This window comes from Lichenostomus cassidix, chromosome 7 (genome assembly GCF_008360975.1).
Source record: "Lichenostomus cassidix isolate B80296 chromosome 7, HeHo_3.0, whole genome shotgun sequence".
In the NCBI taxonomy this organism is placed as follows: Eukaryota; Metazoa; Chordata; class Aves; order Passeriformes; family Meliphagidae; genus Lichenostomus; species Lichenostomus cassidix.
Window position 1 is genome coordinate 4,011,031 of NC_139488.1, and position 15,997 is coordinate 4,027,027.

The 15,997-nt window shown below is 52.2% G+C and overlaps 1 protein-coding gene across 2 annotated transcripts in view; it reads left to right on the plus strand.

Annotated features, from left to right (window-relative positions):
- The first annotated feature begins 1,103 nt into the window (after positions 1-1,103).
- The window catches only part of SH3BP4 (SH3 domain binding protein 4), a 32,447-nt gene continuing 17,553 nt past the window's right edge, over positions 1,104-15,997 (plus strand). Inside the window, exon 1 of one of the 2 annotated variants that reach the window (XM_085065849.1) lies at positions 1,104-1,174. The gene's annotated coding sequence lies outside the window, so the exon portion shown is untranslated. The remainder of the gene's footprint in view (positions 1,175-15,997) is intronic. The other variant, XM_085065848.1, reaches the window with a different exon arrangement.

Below are 15,997 nucleotides of genomic sequence, written 5' to 3' on the forward strand. Positions count from 1 at the left end.
TGCTGTGGGAAGTTGGGAAGCTGCTCTTTGACCATGCTTAGCAGAAGTAATTAGAGTTTAGCATTTTCCTCCATGTTTCTCCTGCCTTTCCCATCCTGGGAGAGGAACGGGGCGGGGGCGGATTTCTGCTTTCTCAGTATTTCACAGCTTCGTTTCCATGACAAAAATGGCCCAAAAAAGGGGCATAAACCCTCAGCTGCCCACTGTGCATGGGAAGGAAGGGTTTGAGTTCAAACACCCTCACCACCGGGCTGGGTGGATGTGATTTTCACAAGCACTGCCCCTTGCACAAGGACAGTCCTCTGTCCACACTTGTTTTGCACCAGCACTGCCCATTGCACAGGGACAGTCACACCCCTGTGTTTTGCACAAGGACCCTCTGTGCACATGTATTTTGCAAAACGATATTCTGTGCACATTTATTTTGCACCAACACTGCCTGTTGCACAGAGGCAATCACAAATCCCGTGTTTTGCACAAGGACAACCCTTTGTACACATTTATTTTGCAATATTACACTCCTTGTGCACACTTGTTTTGCACCAGCACTATCCCTTGCACAGGAGCAGTTAGATCCCCCCGTGTTTTGCACAAGGACACTCTGTGCACATTTGTTTTGCACCAACACTGCCTGTTGCTCAGGGACTATCACACATCCCCTGTTTTGCACAAGGACAGCCCTCTGTGCACATTTATTTTGCACAAGGACCCTCTGTGCACATTTATTTTGCACAAACACTGCCTGTTGCACAGGGACAGTCAGATCCCCCTGTATTTTGCACAAGGACCCTCTATGCACATTTATTCCGCCCCAGCACTGCCCCTTGCACAATGACCCTCACCCCCCGTGTTTTGCACAAGCACCCTGTGTGCTCACACGGGCTCTGCACGCTCCCTGCCCCTCGCACAAGGACCCTCCCGCTCCCCCAGCCCTGTTTCCCAGCCCGCTCCCCCATCCCGCTCCCCCAGCCCGGTTTCCCAGCCCGCTCCCGTCCCCTCCCACCCACGTGCTGTACTCCCCCGCGCTCCCGCCCTCCGCTCGGCCACGCCCCGGCCACGCCCCGTGACGTCACGCGGGCGGGCGCGCGGCCCGTGCCGGCGGAGGCGCGCGGGAGCGGAGCGGAGCGGAGCTGCTCCCGGTGCTCCCGAGCGGAGCGGAGCGCAGCGGGCGCAGGTGAGTCGGCAGCGGGCGGGGGCACCGCGGGCAGCGGGCACGGGAGCAGCTCCCCCCGGGCTCCCGGTGCCCACGGGGAAAAGTTTGGAGCGGCCGCGGCTCCGGGCGGGCGGCGGTGGTGGTGGTGGTGGTGGTGGTGGTGGTGGGTCGGGGATGAGCTGAGCTGAGCTGAGCCAGCGGCGGAGCGCGGGGAGGTGGCTGGGGAGAGTGTGAGTGTGAGTGAGTGTGTGAGAGTCTGTGTGTGTCCTCTGTGCGAGTGGCTGTGTAAGTGTCCTGGGTGACACTGTGTGTGCGCTTGTGACTGTGTGTAAAGTGTCCTCTATATGTGTATGTGACTGTGTGTGTGACACTCTGTGTGCGCTTGTGACTGTGTGTAAAGTGTCCTCTGTGTGTGGCTCTGTGTGCCCTGTGTGTGGCTCTGTGTGCCCTGTGTGACACTCTGTGTGCCCTGTGTGACACTGTGTGTGTGTGTGCTTGTGACTGTGTGTGACACTCTGCGTGTGTGTGACACTGTGTGTAAAGTGTCCTCTGTGTGTGTGAGTGTGTGACACTCTGTAAGTGTCCTCTGTGTGTGTGGCTGTGCATGCCGTATGTCCTCTGTGTGTGTGTTGTGTGCATGTACTGTGTCCCTCGTGCGTGTTTTTATGTCCCCTGCGTGTGTCCCCGTGCCGTGTCCCCGCGGTGGTGCGCTGTGTGAGGGTGTCACTGTCACCGTGTCACGCGTGGCTCTGTGTTCCCATTCCCTGCGAGAGTGGACGAGTGTGCAGCTCCGTGCGTGCCACACACCGCCACTGCCTGCCTGTTGTCCCCCAGGTCCCGCTGGCACTGCCACCCCAGCCGGTGTCACCCCAGCCGGTGTCACCTGCCGCGCTCCCGGTGTCGCCTGGCGGTGTCCTACAGCCGGGGTGGCTCCTGTTCCTTACCGGCCGCGGCTGGGACGCTGCGGGAAGTTCGGGGCTGTTTTGAACAGCATTCCACCCACCGGCTGCGCCTGGCATTTGTTTTCCGGGAGGATTTTCCCGGCTGGGGCTCGCCGAGGGGTCGCTGACCTCTTTGCTCCTTGCTGGCTGCCCGGAGGGATGCTTTGGAAGGGAAGGTTCGGTTTTCCAGCTTGTTGCTGCCGGGACGGTGTTGGGTGGGAGAGGTGGAGTTGTGCAGGTGTGTGATGGGCTGCAGCCTGAGGCTCCCGGGAATACCCATTTTTTGGGATCCTTGGCTGTTTGGGAGTAACTCAATGTTACTGACACTCAGGATAACTTTGGTACAAAGGATGAAGCAGTGACCGTGGTGTTGTTTTGTGCTTCTGCCCAAGTTAAACCACGTTGCACTGAAGCCCCAAACCCCAGAGGAGTTGTGGGATGTGGGATCAGGCGGATGCAAATTCCGAGCGCAGCATCCCTGCCTTGGAATGCTCATCGCTGCCTTCTTCCCCCCAGCCTGTCCCTCCTGGCTAATGCTCCCTGAGATTTGCAGTGATTAAGTTATGGCTGTTAATTAATGTATACGTTACGAGCTAATAATTGAGTTATGCTGAACGGAGCAGCAGCTTGGGTAGGAGTTGGAGCAGGGGGTGTGTGAGACATCCTGCTCTGCTCTGGAATAAGGATCCATCCTTGATTTCCTCGTGCCTAGCTGCAGCAACGGGATGCTTAGATTTGCCTCAAAGTAAAAAAATCCTTGATTATGAGAGTAAAGTCCTTGTGGGATGGCTTGTAGCACTGACAGGGCTTGGTGGCGGGCTTGGAAGTTGGGTTAATGCTTGGATTTGATGGCTTAGAGGGCTTTTCCAACCTTAATAATTCTGGGATCCTAGGAATGGTTGTGTCTCCTCTTGGCTCTTGCTCCCGTGCAGCAGGGTTGATACCAGACCCTGCAGAGGGGACAGCATCTGTGGTGGCAGCTCTTCTCTCCTGTGCTGCTTTTTCCTTCTTTCCTCCTTTTCCCTGGAGCAGCTTGTCCTGACAAGCTGTGGCTGCCCCATCCCTGGAAGTGTTGGACAGGGCTTGGAGCAACCTGGGATAGTGGGAAGTGTTCCTGCCCATGAGATGAACTTTAAGATCCCTTCCAACTCAACCCATCCATGATTCTCTGATGATTCCCTCGCCTTTCCAGGGTCTCCATGCTCTTCCCACAGTGAGCTTTACCCCCTTGGTCACTCACAGCAAGAGAATTCCCATGATTCTCATGATTCCATGGACCCACAGCCTCCGCTGAGCGCATCCGCTCCTGCCTGGGGAATTTTGCAGGCAGAGATGCCAGCTTTCCATGGATATATATTTCCAAAATAACCCCGTTCGGGCTGTGGAAGGGAATGTGCTTTTCAAAAATAGCAGCTTCGTTACTTTTAATCAACTAAAGCCGGAGCAGCGTGGAGTGATTGCAGCCGCTGCTCGCCTCGGCGCTCGACATCCTAATTATGTTTGCCTTTTAATGAGAGGAAAACTATTTGCCAAGCTAAAATATTTATTTTAGCCTGGTGGGGTTGCTCACAAGAGCTTGTATGGATGGTAAGGAGGTGGTTTAGACATTGTGTAGGTTTTGTTTTTTTTTTAATGGGAAAAACATTTAAATATGGCAAGAGGCTTTTTCATGGCCGGGGCTGTCTGTGTGGAAGGAGCTGGCAGCTGGAGAGGTCAGGACGTGCAGGGGAATTTGCATCCTCCTCAGCCTGCTTGTTTTCAAGTGGTCTGAGAGTTGCGTCGCCTCCTGGCTCCGTGGGTGGATTTCTGAGGCAGCTGGCACAGGAATGAATGCAAATCACCTCACCTCGGAGCCTCTCGGCCTTGGGTTTGCCACCTGCCTTTTCTTTCCTGCCCAAAATGCATTCTGAAAACACCTGAGCTTTGCAGGCTGCCCTGGAGGCTCCCCAGGAGAGGCTGAGGAGGTGGGATGGGTTATCACAGAATCATGGAATATCCTGAGTTGGAAGAGATCCACAAGGATCACTGATCCAAGCCCTGGCCCTGCACAGACACCCCAACAATCCCACCCTGTGCATCCCTGACAGCATTGTCCAAACACTCCTGGAGCTCTGGCAGCCTCAGGCTGTGCCCATTCCCTGGGGAGCCTGGGCAGTGCCCAGCACCCTCTGGGGGAGAACCTTTCCCTGATATCCAACCTAAACCCTCCTGACACAGCTCCTGCTGTTCCCTGGGTCCTGTCCCTGTCACAGGCTGCAGAGATGTGAGCTGCCCTTCTGCTGGGGATGGCAACACCCAGGAAAGTTTTGTAGCCAAATGTTAACTTCCCCAGTGACCCAGGATGAGTCAGCTTTGAAACAAGGGGATCAACCCAGTGGAAAATGTATTTCTGCTTTTTAACTGCAGTCCCTCTGCTCTGGAGCCAGGCTGGGAGAGCTGGGGAAGGGAAGGATCCAGGGAGACCTCAGAGCCCATTTCAGTGCCTAAAGGGACTCCAGGAGAGCTGGAGAGGGATTTGGGACAAGGGATGGAGGGACAGGACACAGGGAATGGTTTCCCGCTGCCAGAGAGCAGGGATAGATGGGATATTGGGAAGGAATTGTTCCCTGGGAGGGTGGGCAGGCCCTGGCACAGGGTGCTTGGAGAAGCTGTGGCTGCCCCTGGATTCCTGGAAGTGTCCAGCCCTGGAAGGCCAGGCTGGACAGGGCTTGGAGCAACCTGGGATAGTGGAAGGTGTCCCTGCCCGTGGCAGGGGGTAGAATGGGATGAACTTTAGGGTCCCTTCCACCCCAAACCATTGTGGTTTCTCTGATGGCTGTCCATGGAGAGCAAGGTGTGGATGCTGCTAGGGTTCCCTGACCTCTGGACAACACCCCACTGGGATGGGGGAGTCATCTCCACTGCCAGCACCACCTCAGGACTCATCCACCCTGCTCCCCAAAACTCAGAGTGAGATTTAAAAGCACAAAACATGTCCCCCATTGCTTCTCTCGGCTCCCTCCTGATGGACAGTCCCTGCCTCAGGCCTGGGCACAGGACTGGCATTGTCTGGGGACGTCGGCAGCGCCGTGCCAGCCTTGGCTGGGGCAGAGAGCACGTGGCTCTGCCGGCGCTGGCACAGGGAAATCCCACTGCCTGCCGCCGACGTGACTGGGAAGCAGAGGCTGGAGGGATAGGAGAAACCCTGGGCTGCTCCTGGTGGAGGTGATGAGGCCCAGTCCTGTCCCTAAAGGAGCTGAAGGGTTGGTGTCACCAACCTGTGGGGACACCAGGGCACCTTTGCTGGCAATTACGGAGCTGCAGGGTTTATTCAATTCAGAAGGACTTGCAGCCCCAGCCGGCTTTGTGGCCATAAATGATCTCTGGGATTTTAGGAAGGGAAAAAGGAGGAAGCTCTTGCAGGACCTGCAGCTTTGGCCGATGGGAATGGGGCACATGCATGCCCTGACAAGTCCCTTTGCTCCCAGCACAGAGCCTTGGCTTCCCAAACAAGGTGGAAGGACTTGCTCCCAGCAGCTCAGATCTGCTTTTTAGTGCTCAAGCGATGCCTCAGTCCCATCAACACCACAACCATCCACGCTGAAGGAGAATTTTTGAGGATTCCTGGGGTCCTTCATTTCTCCCAGTGGTCCTTGAAGTGATTTCAGTGTATTTCTGTTCTGTTTCTTTCTTTCCTAAAGAAAAGTGTGGGAGTGTGGGTAGGGATGGCTCACAGCAATAGGGAATGCATGAAATCCCTCTGCTGCCCCGGGCTGGCTGTGGGTCCAGGTGTTTGCCAGGGTAAAGTCAGTTTTTCATGGATCAAAGAGCAGATCTTAAAACTTCCAACTCTTTCATCATGTCCCTGGGTTTGCTTTTTTCCCCCCTCTGCTGGGGAAGTTGGCATTTTGGGTGGGTTGCATGTTTTTGAGAGGAATCACTGGGTGTGCCACAAGCAGCATTTACTGGCTTTAATCCCATTTTTTTGGTGGCCAATCCCTCTAGCAGTGCCCCCCAATCCCACGGGATAATTCTATTTTTAACTCACTGATTCCACGTGGATTTGTGCAAGAGGATATTTTTGGTGCTGGGAGGCAGCCAGTCCCATTCCCAGCTGGTTTATCAATGGGAGAGTAATGCTCTCATTCCCAGCTCCTGGGGCTAAAGTGTTCCTGCTTTTTCCTATCTGAGTAGGTGTTCCTGCTCCTCCCTGGTGAGATTGTGTCAAATCCAGCTGTGGGAAGATGGCACATCCCATCTCCTTTTCAGGATCATCACAGAATCCCAGCGTGGTTTGGGGTGGAAAGACCTTAAAGCTCATCCAGTTTTCCACCTCCTGCCATGGGCAGGGACATCTTCCACCATCCCAGGCTGCTCTAAGCCCTGTCCAGCCTGGCCTTGGACACTTCCAGGAACACTCTGGGCACCCTGTGCCAGGGCCTCACCACCCTCACAGGGAACAATTCCTGCCTAATATCCAATTTCTTTCAGTTTGTGAGAATAACTTTGTAGCCTCAAACCTCCGTATATTAAAATACAAAGGTGGAAGGTGGCCCAGCTACTTATTTTCTAATCACTCCTGTGTTTCTTCCAACTGAAATGGCTTCAAAATGAAAAGATACTGGGAAGGAATTGTTCCCTGTGAGGGTGGTGAGGCCCTGGCACAGGGTGCCCAGAGAAGCTGTGGCTGCCCCTGGATCCCTGGAAGTGTCCAAGGCCAGGTTGGACAGGGCTTGGAGCAACCTGGGACAGTGGAAGGTGTCCCTGCCATGGCAGAGGGTGAAACTGGATGGGCTTTAAGGTCCCTTCCAACCCAAACCACATCGGGATTGGGTGATTTTTCATCCTCTGGGTGCTTTTGTGTAAATTAGAGGGATGGTGACGCACATCTGATTTGCAGTCCCATTAAATGATGGGGAAAGCTTTAATAATAATATTATTAACAATAATAATAATGTGAAAGCCTTTCCTTTTCACTGTTCTCAGCATTCTCTGAAGTTGCTTCCTCTCCTGCCCCATGGGAGGGTCACCCTGGGGACCATCCCATCATTTCCAAGAGGGAAATCACTGCCACGGAGCCAAACCAGATGTTTTCTCGCTGACTCCAGAAAATTTTTGACCCAGCAAAGGATCCTGGGGACTCTTTGTGTGGGATGGTGAAGCTGCCTTGCTCATCCCATGCTTCCCTCTCTCCGGGGGTGAATCCAGCAGCCGCCCCTCTCCTGCCGTGCCTGGCCACTCTGCCCGGATCAAGTGCTTTAGGTCATCCATATGAAGTGTTGCAGGTCGTTTTGGGGGGAAGGGTTGGCGTGGTGTGTGGCCTTGTTTGAACAACGCCGGCTGTTTCCTTAGGAACAGGGAAAAAGGCTTTTTGGGAGTGGAACAATGGTGCGGCGCCGGCTGGGTCAGCGCAGAGGAGCGAGGCAGGAGGTGTGCTGTGGGCGTTGCTGCTGGAAGCAGTGATCCCGAAGGTCTTTTCCAAGCTGAAATTATGCATTTTGGGATAAATCCACAAGTGGGGTCAGTTGGACTTCTTGGTGTCTGGGGCTGGGTGCAGAATCCATCGTTCTGCTTGGCGTGGTGGGAGGAGATGCTCAAGTTATCCATCTAAAGACACCTCCACCAGGTAAAGCGTGGAGAAAGGGAGCAAAAACCACCAGGAATTGGAATAATGGATGCAGTGGTCACACAGGAAGTTCAGCCCAAAGTCTCCCAAGTCTCACACACCTCTGGGACTAAGAGCTTTTGAACCCGGGTCGTGTCGTGGTGGGAGATGTTAAATCCCCAATTCCTGCCTCGTTCCCTGCTGCTGCTGCTCCGTGCTCTTGGCTCACATCCGTTCCCAGAGAAGCCAGGGGGGAGCTGCTGGGTCCCTCGGTGCAGAGGCAGCCACGGCTAAAATTAAACAAAGAGAAAACTTCCCATTTTTTTGTAACAGCTCCAGCTTCCGGAAAATGGCAGCGCGCTGGAGGCAGCAAACAAAACACGGTGTCCCCGGCCAGAAAAAACCTCCTCACCTCTGAGGCATTTCCTTGCTTTCTTTCCCCCCCTGTCCAGCCTCTCTCCCTCCCCATCCTGGCTGCTCCATAGAAAACCTGCCGTCAGATTAGGGCTCCCGGGGTGGGGTTGCTCTGGGAAGCTTGCGTGGAAAGCCAGCCTTGGGAATTGCTTTGCTCTCTCTCCCCCAAATCCCCTCTGTGCTTATTTTGCCAAAAACAGCCTTAGTGGGGTTTTTTTGATGAATGTGGCTGTGCCTTTGGTGTGGATTGAGCTGTTGGGATCCATAAGGGAATAGTTCCCAAAGCACAGAGCCTGGGAGCAACTGGTCCTTGCAGTGGATAAGGTTTGGGATAGGGAAAAAAAAAAAAGGAGATGCTTGAAAGCATCCTGAAAAAAGAGAGGAGATCCGTGGGCTCATCCCACAAAAGCAGGAGCTGTGTGAGTGTATCTGGAAAAAAAGAAGGAGGAGGTGGGGGTGCATCCCAGAAAAGGAGAGAGATGGGGAGTGTATCCTGCAAAAAAAAAAGGAGGAGGAAATGCATGAATGAATCCCAGAAAAAAAGCAGGAGGAGTAGATGCGTGGGTAGATCCTGGATAAAAAGAGATGTGCAAGCTCATCCCACAAAAGGAGAAGGAGATGTGTGGGTGCATCCTGGAAAAAAGAGGTGTGTGAGTGTATCCTGCAAAAAAAAAAAGGGATGAGGAGATGGGAGTATTCCTGAAAAGGAGGAGATGTGAGTAAATCCCACAAAAAAGGAGAAGGTGCATCCCAGAAAAAGAGGAGATGCCCAAGTGCATCCCACAAAAAAAAAGAGGAGATGGGAGTGCATCCCACAAAAAGGAGGGGATTGGGGAGTGCACCCCACAGCTTGTCTTGCTGGGCTCCAGCTCCTCCTTCCCTGAGGCTCCAGGTTTCTTGGAGCAGCCTCCCCATGAGTGGTACCTCTGTAGGGATGCATCCCGTGAGTGCTCAGATGGAACAAGTGGGCTTTTTGGGGAAATTGGAGGAAAACCTGGCATCCCCAGCACTGGGGTGGGTTATTTTTGGGGTGTTTTGTTTATTTTTATTTTTATACCAGCTTCCCTGGAAGTGTCTCCTTTTCAACAGCCAACCTTATCAGGGTGTGAGACCACAAAACAAGGCTTTTCTGGGGTCTTTGGAGGCGTTTTCCTTGGTTTTCTGGGAATGAGCCATGGACAAATTATTTGCTGTCCCTGGGAAATGGCAATTCCTCAGCAAAGCAGAGCAACTGTCCTTTACCAGCTCAGCATTCCAAGGGTTCTGGGCTTCCCAGAGCTGCCTGGGAAGGATGCTCTGGGATCAGGGCACCAGTGTGGTGGCTCTCCTCTGCTGCCTGGCTCTTCCCATCCTGCTCAGCCTGGAAAACAGGTGAAGTGTTGAGGATTTGGGGTTGGCTTTTTCCTGGGGAGTTGCTGGAGTCAGCAAGAGCTGCAGACAAACAGCTCGGTGCCGTCAGTGCTTCCGAGTCATTTTTTCCTGTCTCTCCTGCTGCTCCCGAGCTGTGGCCCCTGCTCCCCAGGGAGAGCTGCCTGAAAGTTAGTCGCTGCTGAAAAATGCTTTAATTAACTCCATTAGCCAGACGGTCCATCTGGGCTCCTGCAGAGCCTGATGAGATCCCTGGAATGAGGTCGCAGCTCCACCCTGGTGATGGTGAGGACACAGCAAATGCCAGGGGATGTGCTGTGCTCTCCAGAGCATCCCTGCTCTTGGACCTGCACTGGGAGATGTTTGATGAGGGCATGGAGTGACAGGGCAAGGGGAAATTTCTTTAAACTCACAGGTTTAGAGGGCAGGGATAGATGGGATATTGGGAAGGAATTGTTCCCTGTGAGGGTGGGCAGGCCCTGGCACAGGGTGCCCAGAGAAGCTGTGGCTGCCCCTGGATCCCTGGAAGTGTTCAAGGCCAGGCTGGATGGGGCTTGGAGCAACCTGGGATAGTGGAAGGTGTCCCTGCCCATGGGAATGAGATGGACTTTAAAGTGTTTCCAGCCCAAAGCATTCCATGACTGAGCACCTTGCCCTGCCCTGGCACATCCCTGTGGCTCCTGCCAGGTGTGACTGCTCAGAGCAGCTGCTGCCTCTCCAGCCCCTGCTCTGCCTGTTAACAGGAGCTCTTAAAACATCCCCCAAATCCAGGGTGCAGGATACAGCCAGGCATGGAAAGAGTGAGCAGGAAAAAGCCCTGCATGCTGTTTGGGCAGAGGAATGCAGGGCCCTGGAGCAGGGATTTGGGAAGGGTGAGTTTTTAACCCCCTCTCTGCATTGTGACTGTTCCATCCCGGCTTTAACTCCCTGTGTTGAGCTCTGTTTTAAAGCCTGTCCTTGCAGACATCTCGAGGGAAGCTGGTTTTCCTGGCTGTGGTGGGAAGTGTATCCTTTAGGCAGGTGGAGATTCATCCTTTAGGCAACAGGGAGGAATGTGTGTCCTGAAGGGTTTGGATAACAGTGCAGGGAAACTGAGGCACAGAGCATCAGTGTTTCTCCGTGATCTCTGCAGTCATGGTGCCCATGTCTCCAAAAATGGGCTCTAAAATAACTCCCAGAGTGCTTTTCCTGGGGGTGGGAAAATAAATCACTGTGTCCAGATTGCCCTGCAGTTGTGCAGGATAAATGGGATGGGAATATTTGCTGTTGGGGCTAATTTTTAAGGCATTGTGACCAGAGAGTGGTGATGCTGCATTATGATGCTCCCCTGGCTTGGAGAGGGAAGGGGAGGTGATTCCTGCTTGAGGGATGCTTTAAGGCAATTGAGCTTGTGAAGGTGGGACAGAGGGTAATTCCCAGTGGGAATGCAGAGGAGGTGATGCTGCTGGGCACTACCAGGATGCAGAGCATCTTCCTTTGGGATGAGCCAGTGTTCCTGCCTAGGGATGTCCCAGCTCATCCTCAGCTCCAAAGCAGTGCAGAGTCAGAGCATCACCCCAATTCCTTTCTCCTCCTGTGGATGGGATGTGTGGGAATCATTTGGAAGCAGAGCTCTGAGCCTATCCATCAGAAATCCCTCACTCCCTAGTGCTGCAAACACTTCTGCCTCCCTTTTGCCATCCACCAGAAAATCCTCATCCCCCTTCCTGCACAAAAAAATGTGAGTAATGCTGGAGAAATTTGGGATGAGGCCCAGCAAACGATCGGATATCCGGCTAAGCACGGCTCTGACTTCTGGACTAAAAGCTCCCAAATGAATAATGCAGCAGGAGGAATGGCAGATTTCGAAGGATTATATTTTTCTGGTGGTGCTCTGCTTTATGTCTCTTTAAATCTTCACTCTGCAAAACTTGGGAATGGCTTTCTTTTTTTTTTATCACCTCAGTATATTTGTTTTATGCTCAAGTAATAACACATTTCCTCTTGTCCTGTTAAAAGCAGAGCTGATGGCATTTAAAAATAATACTGGTGCCAGTTGTCTTGTGATGCACATCATGTGTTCTGGCTGTAAATGTTGTTTACTGGGATCATGCATGGAAAAAAAAAGCTGAATTCACTGTAAAAGTGGATTGTTGAGAGGCTGAAATGCCAGTGGATGTTGCCCTGAGGAATAATGGGTGGTGGTGACTGTCTCTCTTTTGGTTTTCTTTCTTCCTCCTGGACCCTGCTAAAAAAGTTCCCTTTTTTTCCTGTTGATCGAGTACTTAAGTCATTCTTCTAAATATAAATCTCTCCTGATGCGTCAGCTGTGCCTGGGATTTCACTTCTTTTATGTGGCACTTCAAGCAAGTTTTAATTAAAATTAAAAAAAAAAAAAGGGAAGAAGAAAGGTCCATCTGCATTGGTTTGATATTTAGGGTTTTTTTTTCCTCATCAAGAGTGTGTCTAATTCCAGCCTGACCCTGCACAGTCCTGCAGGCTGCATGTGGCCATCAGCTGGTTGTGCTGGAGAGAATCCTCAGCTCCTGGAAAGTTCTTGCTGTGTCCTGCTTGAAATCAGGGAATGGTTTGGGTTGGAAAGGACCTTAAAGCCCATCTCATTCCAGGGCAGGGGCAGCTTCAAGCTGGTATTCAATTCCCAGGTTGCTCCAAGCCCTGTCCAGCCTGGCCTTGGACACTTCCAGAGATCCAGGGGCAGCCACAGCTTCTCTGGGCACCCTGTGCCAGGGCCTCCCCACCCTCACAAGGAGGAATTTCTTCCCAATATCCTATCTAAGCCTGCCCTCTGTCAGTTTAAAGCCACTCCCCCTTGTCCTGTCCCTCCAGACCCTCAAACATCTCCCATTCCCTGGAAATCTAAGTCTTTTTCTCAGGGCTGCTTTCAATCATTGCTGCTTCTCCTGGCAGAGCTGTCCCATCACTGCCACCAACATCTGCTGGATGTGACCAACACTGAGATATGGAAGAGCTTGATCCTAACAGGGGAAAAACATCTGGGATGTTGCTGTTGCTGTGGAAGATGCTGAGCACAGAAGGTGTTGTCTGGGCAGGTTGGTGAACGTGCCACGGATTTGTCTTCTCTAGCCAAGAGCCTGCTGCTTGCAGCCCTGTGTTTTGGGTCTGGAAATGAAAACCCAGCACTGTGGTTATCCAAGCAGCCTCCCAGCAGGGCTGGTGGTGGGATTGAAGTTGCTTTCCACAGAAATCCAGGAATGCTGGTCCTGTGCTGCTCACAGGCCCAGGTAGTCTGTCCCTGGACATGTGGGGCTTTTTAACCTCAGTTTAGTCCTTGCTTTCTGCAATGAGGTGTTCTTGTAGAGACAGAGGACAAGCTTTGGGCTTTTCTGCATGCCCTGTGTGGCTCCCAGTGGCTTTTCCTTGTTTCCTCTAATTTGGGCATTTGTGTGTTGGCCCAAAACAACCCCTTATCACTGCTGATAAGGCTTCACCCCTAATTCAAGCTGCAAAAATCCAAAATTTGTCTCTGTGGTCTGTTAGGGGTGGAAGCTGAGCAACCTGGGATAGTGGAAGGTGTCCCTGCCCATGGGATGGTCTTTAAGGTCCCTTCCAAGCCAAACCATTCCGTGAAATCTCAGTGGGAATGAAAGGAGCACGTTGCTTGAACAAGAAGGCTCTGAGGTTCCTCTTGGCTGTGAGAAGCCAGGGCAGGTCTGTCTCCTTCCAGCCTTGCCTGGGGCTGACTTCTTGGAGCCAGCAGAGAGGGAATATCTTGCCCTTTGGAAACATTCCCTCTGTGGAGGCTCGGAGTTGTCCCTTTTTTAGGGGATGCTCTTGTGCTCTGTGTCTGATGCACACTTTGGGAGGTGTTTTGTGCTTTCCAGTGCAGTGCAGAAGTTGTAGAAATCACTCCACTCAACCAACAAAGCAGGGAACAACCTGCCGTGACTTTCAGGATTCATTTTAATTTTGCCTGGTGAGTAATGCTGCAAAAAAAAATGCATCTGAGATTCAAGCCTGCTTCATCCAGCAAGGAGAGCAATTTTGAGCAAAGATTTTGCCCAATTTAGATTAATTACTATTTCTATGCCGAAGCATCTTGCTAAATTAGGGGCATCTTTCCCCCAAATGGGTAAAACTTTTGCTAAATTGTCCTGGCCCAGAGAATCACAGTGGAGGCTGCAGGGAGAGGACTTTGACTCTCTCCTCACACCACATTAATCCCGGCATGGACCTCGTGTGTTCTTAAACTGACGTAAAGCTGCAGTTCAAAGTGCGTGGCTTTGTTTGCAGATCAAGCCTTTTCCATAAACATTTGGGCCTTGGAGTGATGAAATTGGTTTCTTATCGGCCATCTGACCCCCGGTGATGGGACTGGGCAGCTTTCAACCTGGCGAGACCGAAACAACAAAACCCCAAAGCTCCGACAGATGGGGGTGGGTGGTGTTGTTTTGGATTTTTTTTTCCCCCTTCGTGGCACTCCTGATACTGTGGAAAACGCTTGGAGCCACTGCTTGGATGCTATCTGACCTCCCTCACCCCCAGGTTGAGTTAATTTGCAGGTTGCAGAGAGTCTCTGTGCAGTCTGATGGGCTTTAATTTTGGGGTAATTAATTAAACAAGCAGGCGTGGTGTTTGCTCTTGTGTTGCATAAACAGCAGCCGGCTTTGGTTTATCTCAGGCACCCTCCTGGCTGGCAGAGGTAGGTGTCTGCACCTGGAAAAGTTCATTCCCACCCCTGGAAAAGCTCTAAGCTAAATTAAGGTGAGGAGTTGTGCTGCTGAAAACCACCTGAAATGAGCCATGTGGTCTTTTGTGTCCATGTGATGGGTATGATGTTCAAAGCTCTGGGTTGAAGCAGGAATGTTTTCTGGGATGGGTCTGCAGCTGGCTGGGTTTGCAGGGGAGATCAAACTCAAAGTCCTAATCCAGGCTCTGTTTGGGTTGGTTTAGATCAGATATTTGGAAGGAATTCCTCCCTGTGAGGGTGGGCAGGCCCCGGCACAGGGTGCCCAGAGAAGCTGTGGCTGCTCCTGGATCCCTGGAAGTGTCCAAGGCCAGGCTGGACAGGGCTTGGAGCAATCTGGGATAGTGGGAGGCATTCCTGCCCATGGTAAGGGGTGGAACAAGATGGTCTTTGGTGTTCCTTCCAACCCAAACCATTCCATGTTTCTGTGATCTGTCCTCACATCCTCTTCCTGCTTGTATCATCACCTGGGAGTTTGCTCCCAACAGGCTTGCCTTCTTTCTAACATGGAAATTCCTGGTTTGTGGGATTGGGTCAAACATGGAGCATCCCATGATGTGACCAACCTCCATCTTGCCTTCCTGTGAGACCATCAACTCGAGCAAAGGGTTAAGCTGCTTAAACCCAGGTGTCCTGGGCAATCTGTTTTGGGAATGTTTACCAAAGAGAAGCTTAAAAACCCTGCTGTTTTGAGGGAATTCTTTGCAATGTGCTGATTCTTAGTTGTTTCTACCTAAAGAGAGAGGGGGGAAGGAGGTTTTTGGCTCCTGTCAGCATTTTCAGCATAGCTGAAGGTGTTCTGTAATCCAGCAGCAGGTCAGTGCTGGGCTAATCAGGAAGATGTGTAAGAACATTAAACCAAAAGGGTAGTTTTGTCCCAGTTTGAATGAATTCTCAGAATCCAGAGAGGTTTCATTCATCATTGCTTGGTGTTCATGGCCTTGCTCAGGCAGCAAGTTGGGAACAAAACCCTGTGTTTTTCCCAAAAATGGACCTCCTGGCTGAGTATACCTGGAGATGGATCCATCTTGGTGGAGTACTTGGGTTGGGAGAGCTGCAAGGAGCTGTCTGTGTGATGATCCACCTGGAGCCACCTCGTCTCTGGTGGTCTGCAGCTCATCTCTGCAGCTTTGTGTTGTCCTCCCTGCACCAGGGGTAGTGGCAGCTTGTCCAGACAGCAGCATGGGTGACTTTCTTGTGGCTGCCCTGCTCTGGTCACACTGGTGGGACTGGTTTCCCAGGATTGCAGCCGGGAGCAGGGAGAACACGTGGCGTTGCAGCAGCTCCTCTCCATCAGCCAAGGGCAGAAGCAGTGAAGGGTGATGGGGACAGGGCTCTGAAGTGTTGATGCAGTTAAAGCTCTGTCAGCATCTCCTCTTGGGGGAAGCTCAGCATGTCAGGGACTTTGGGTTTTGACAGCTCTTGAAGGCCAAATTAGCATCCAAATTATCTGAGGAAGAAGACGCTGCCGGGACTGCGGCTGGAGGGTGGGAAGATAGCAAACTGCTCCAGGATTTTCACAATTAGTGCTTTTTGCCTTCAAGCTTCCATGGATCTGGTTGATTAGAGATGGAGAGGAGGGGGTTGAGTGGCCCCCCTTGGGTGATTATGAGATGTCCTTGCAGCACCCATGGCAGTGGGGAACTGTTTCCCCTCCTTTTGACTTCTGTGGTTTCCCTTACTCTGCTCTTGGTGGGTGATCTCCTGGGTGACTGTGGTGTCTGTTTGCATTTTCCTGGTGATTCTGGCAGGATCAAGACCATTTTTTCTCTAAAAGTGTCTTACTGTGGCTCTGGAAATCTGGATTTCATTTCTCCTCCACCAGTGTGAAC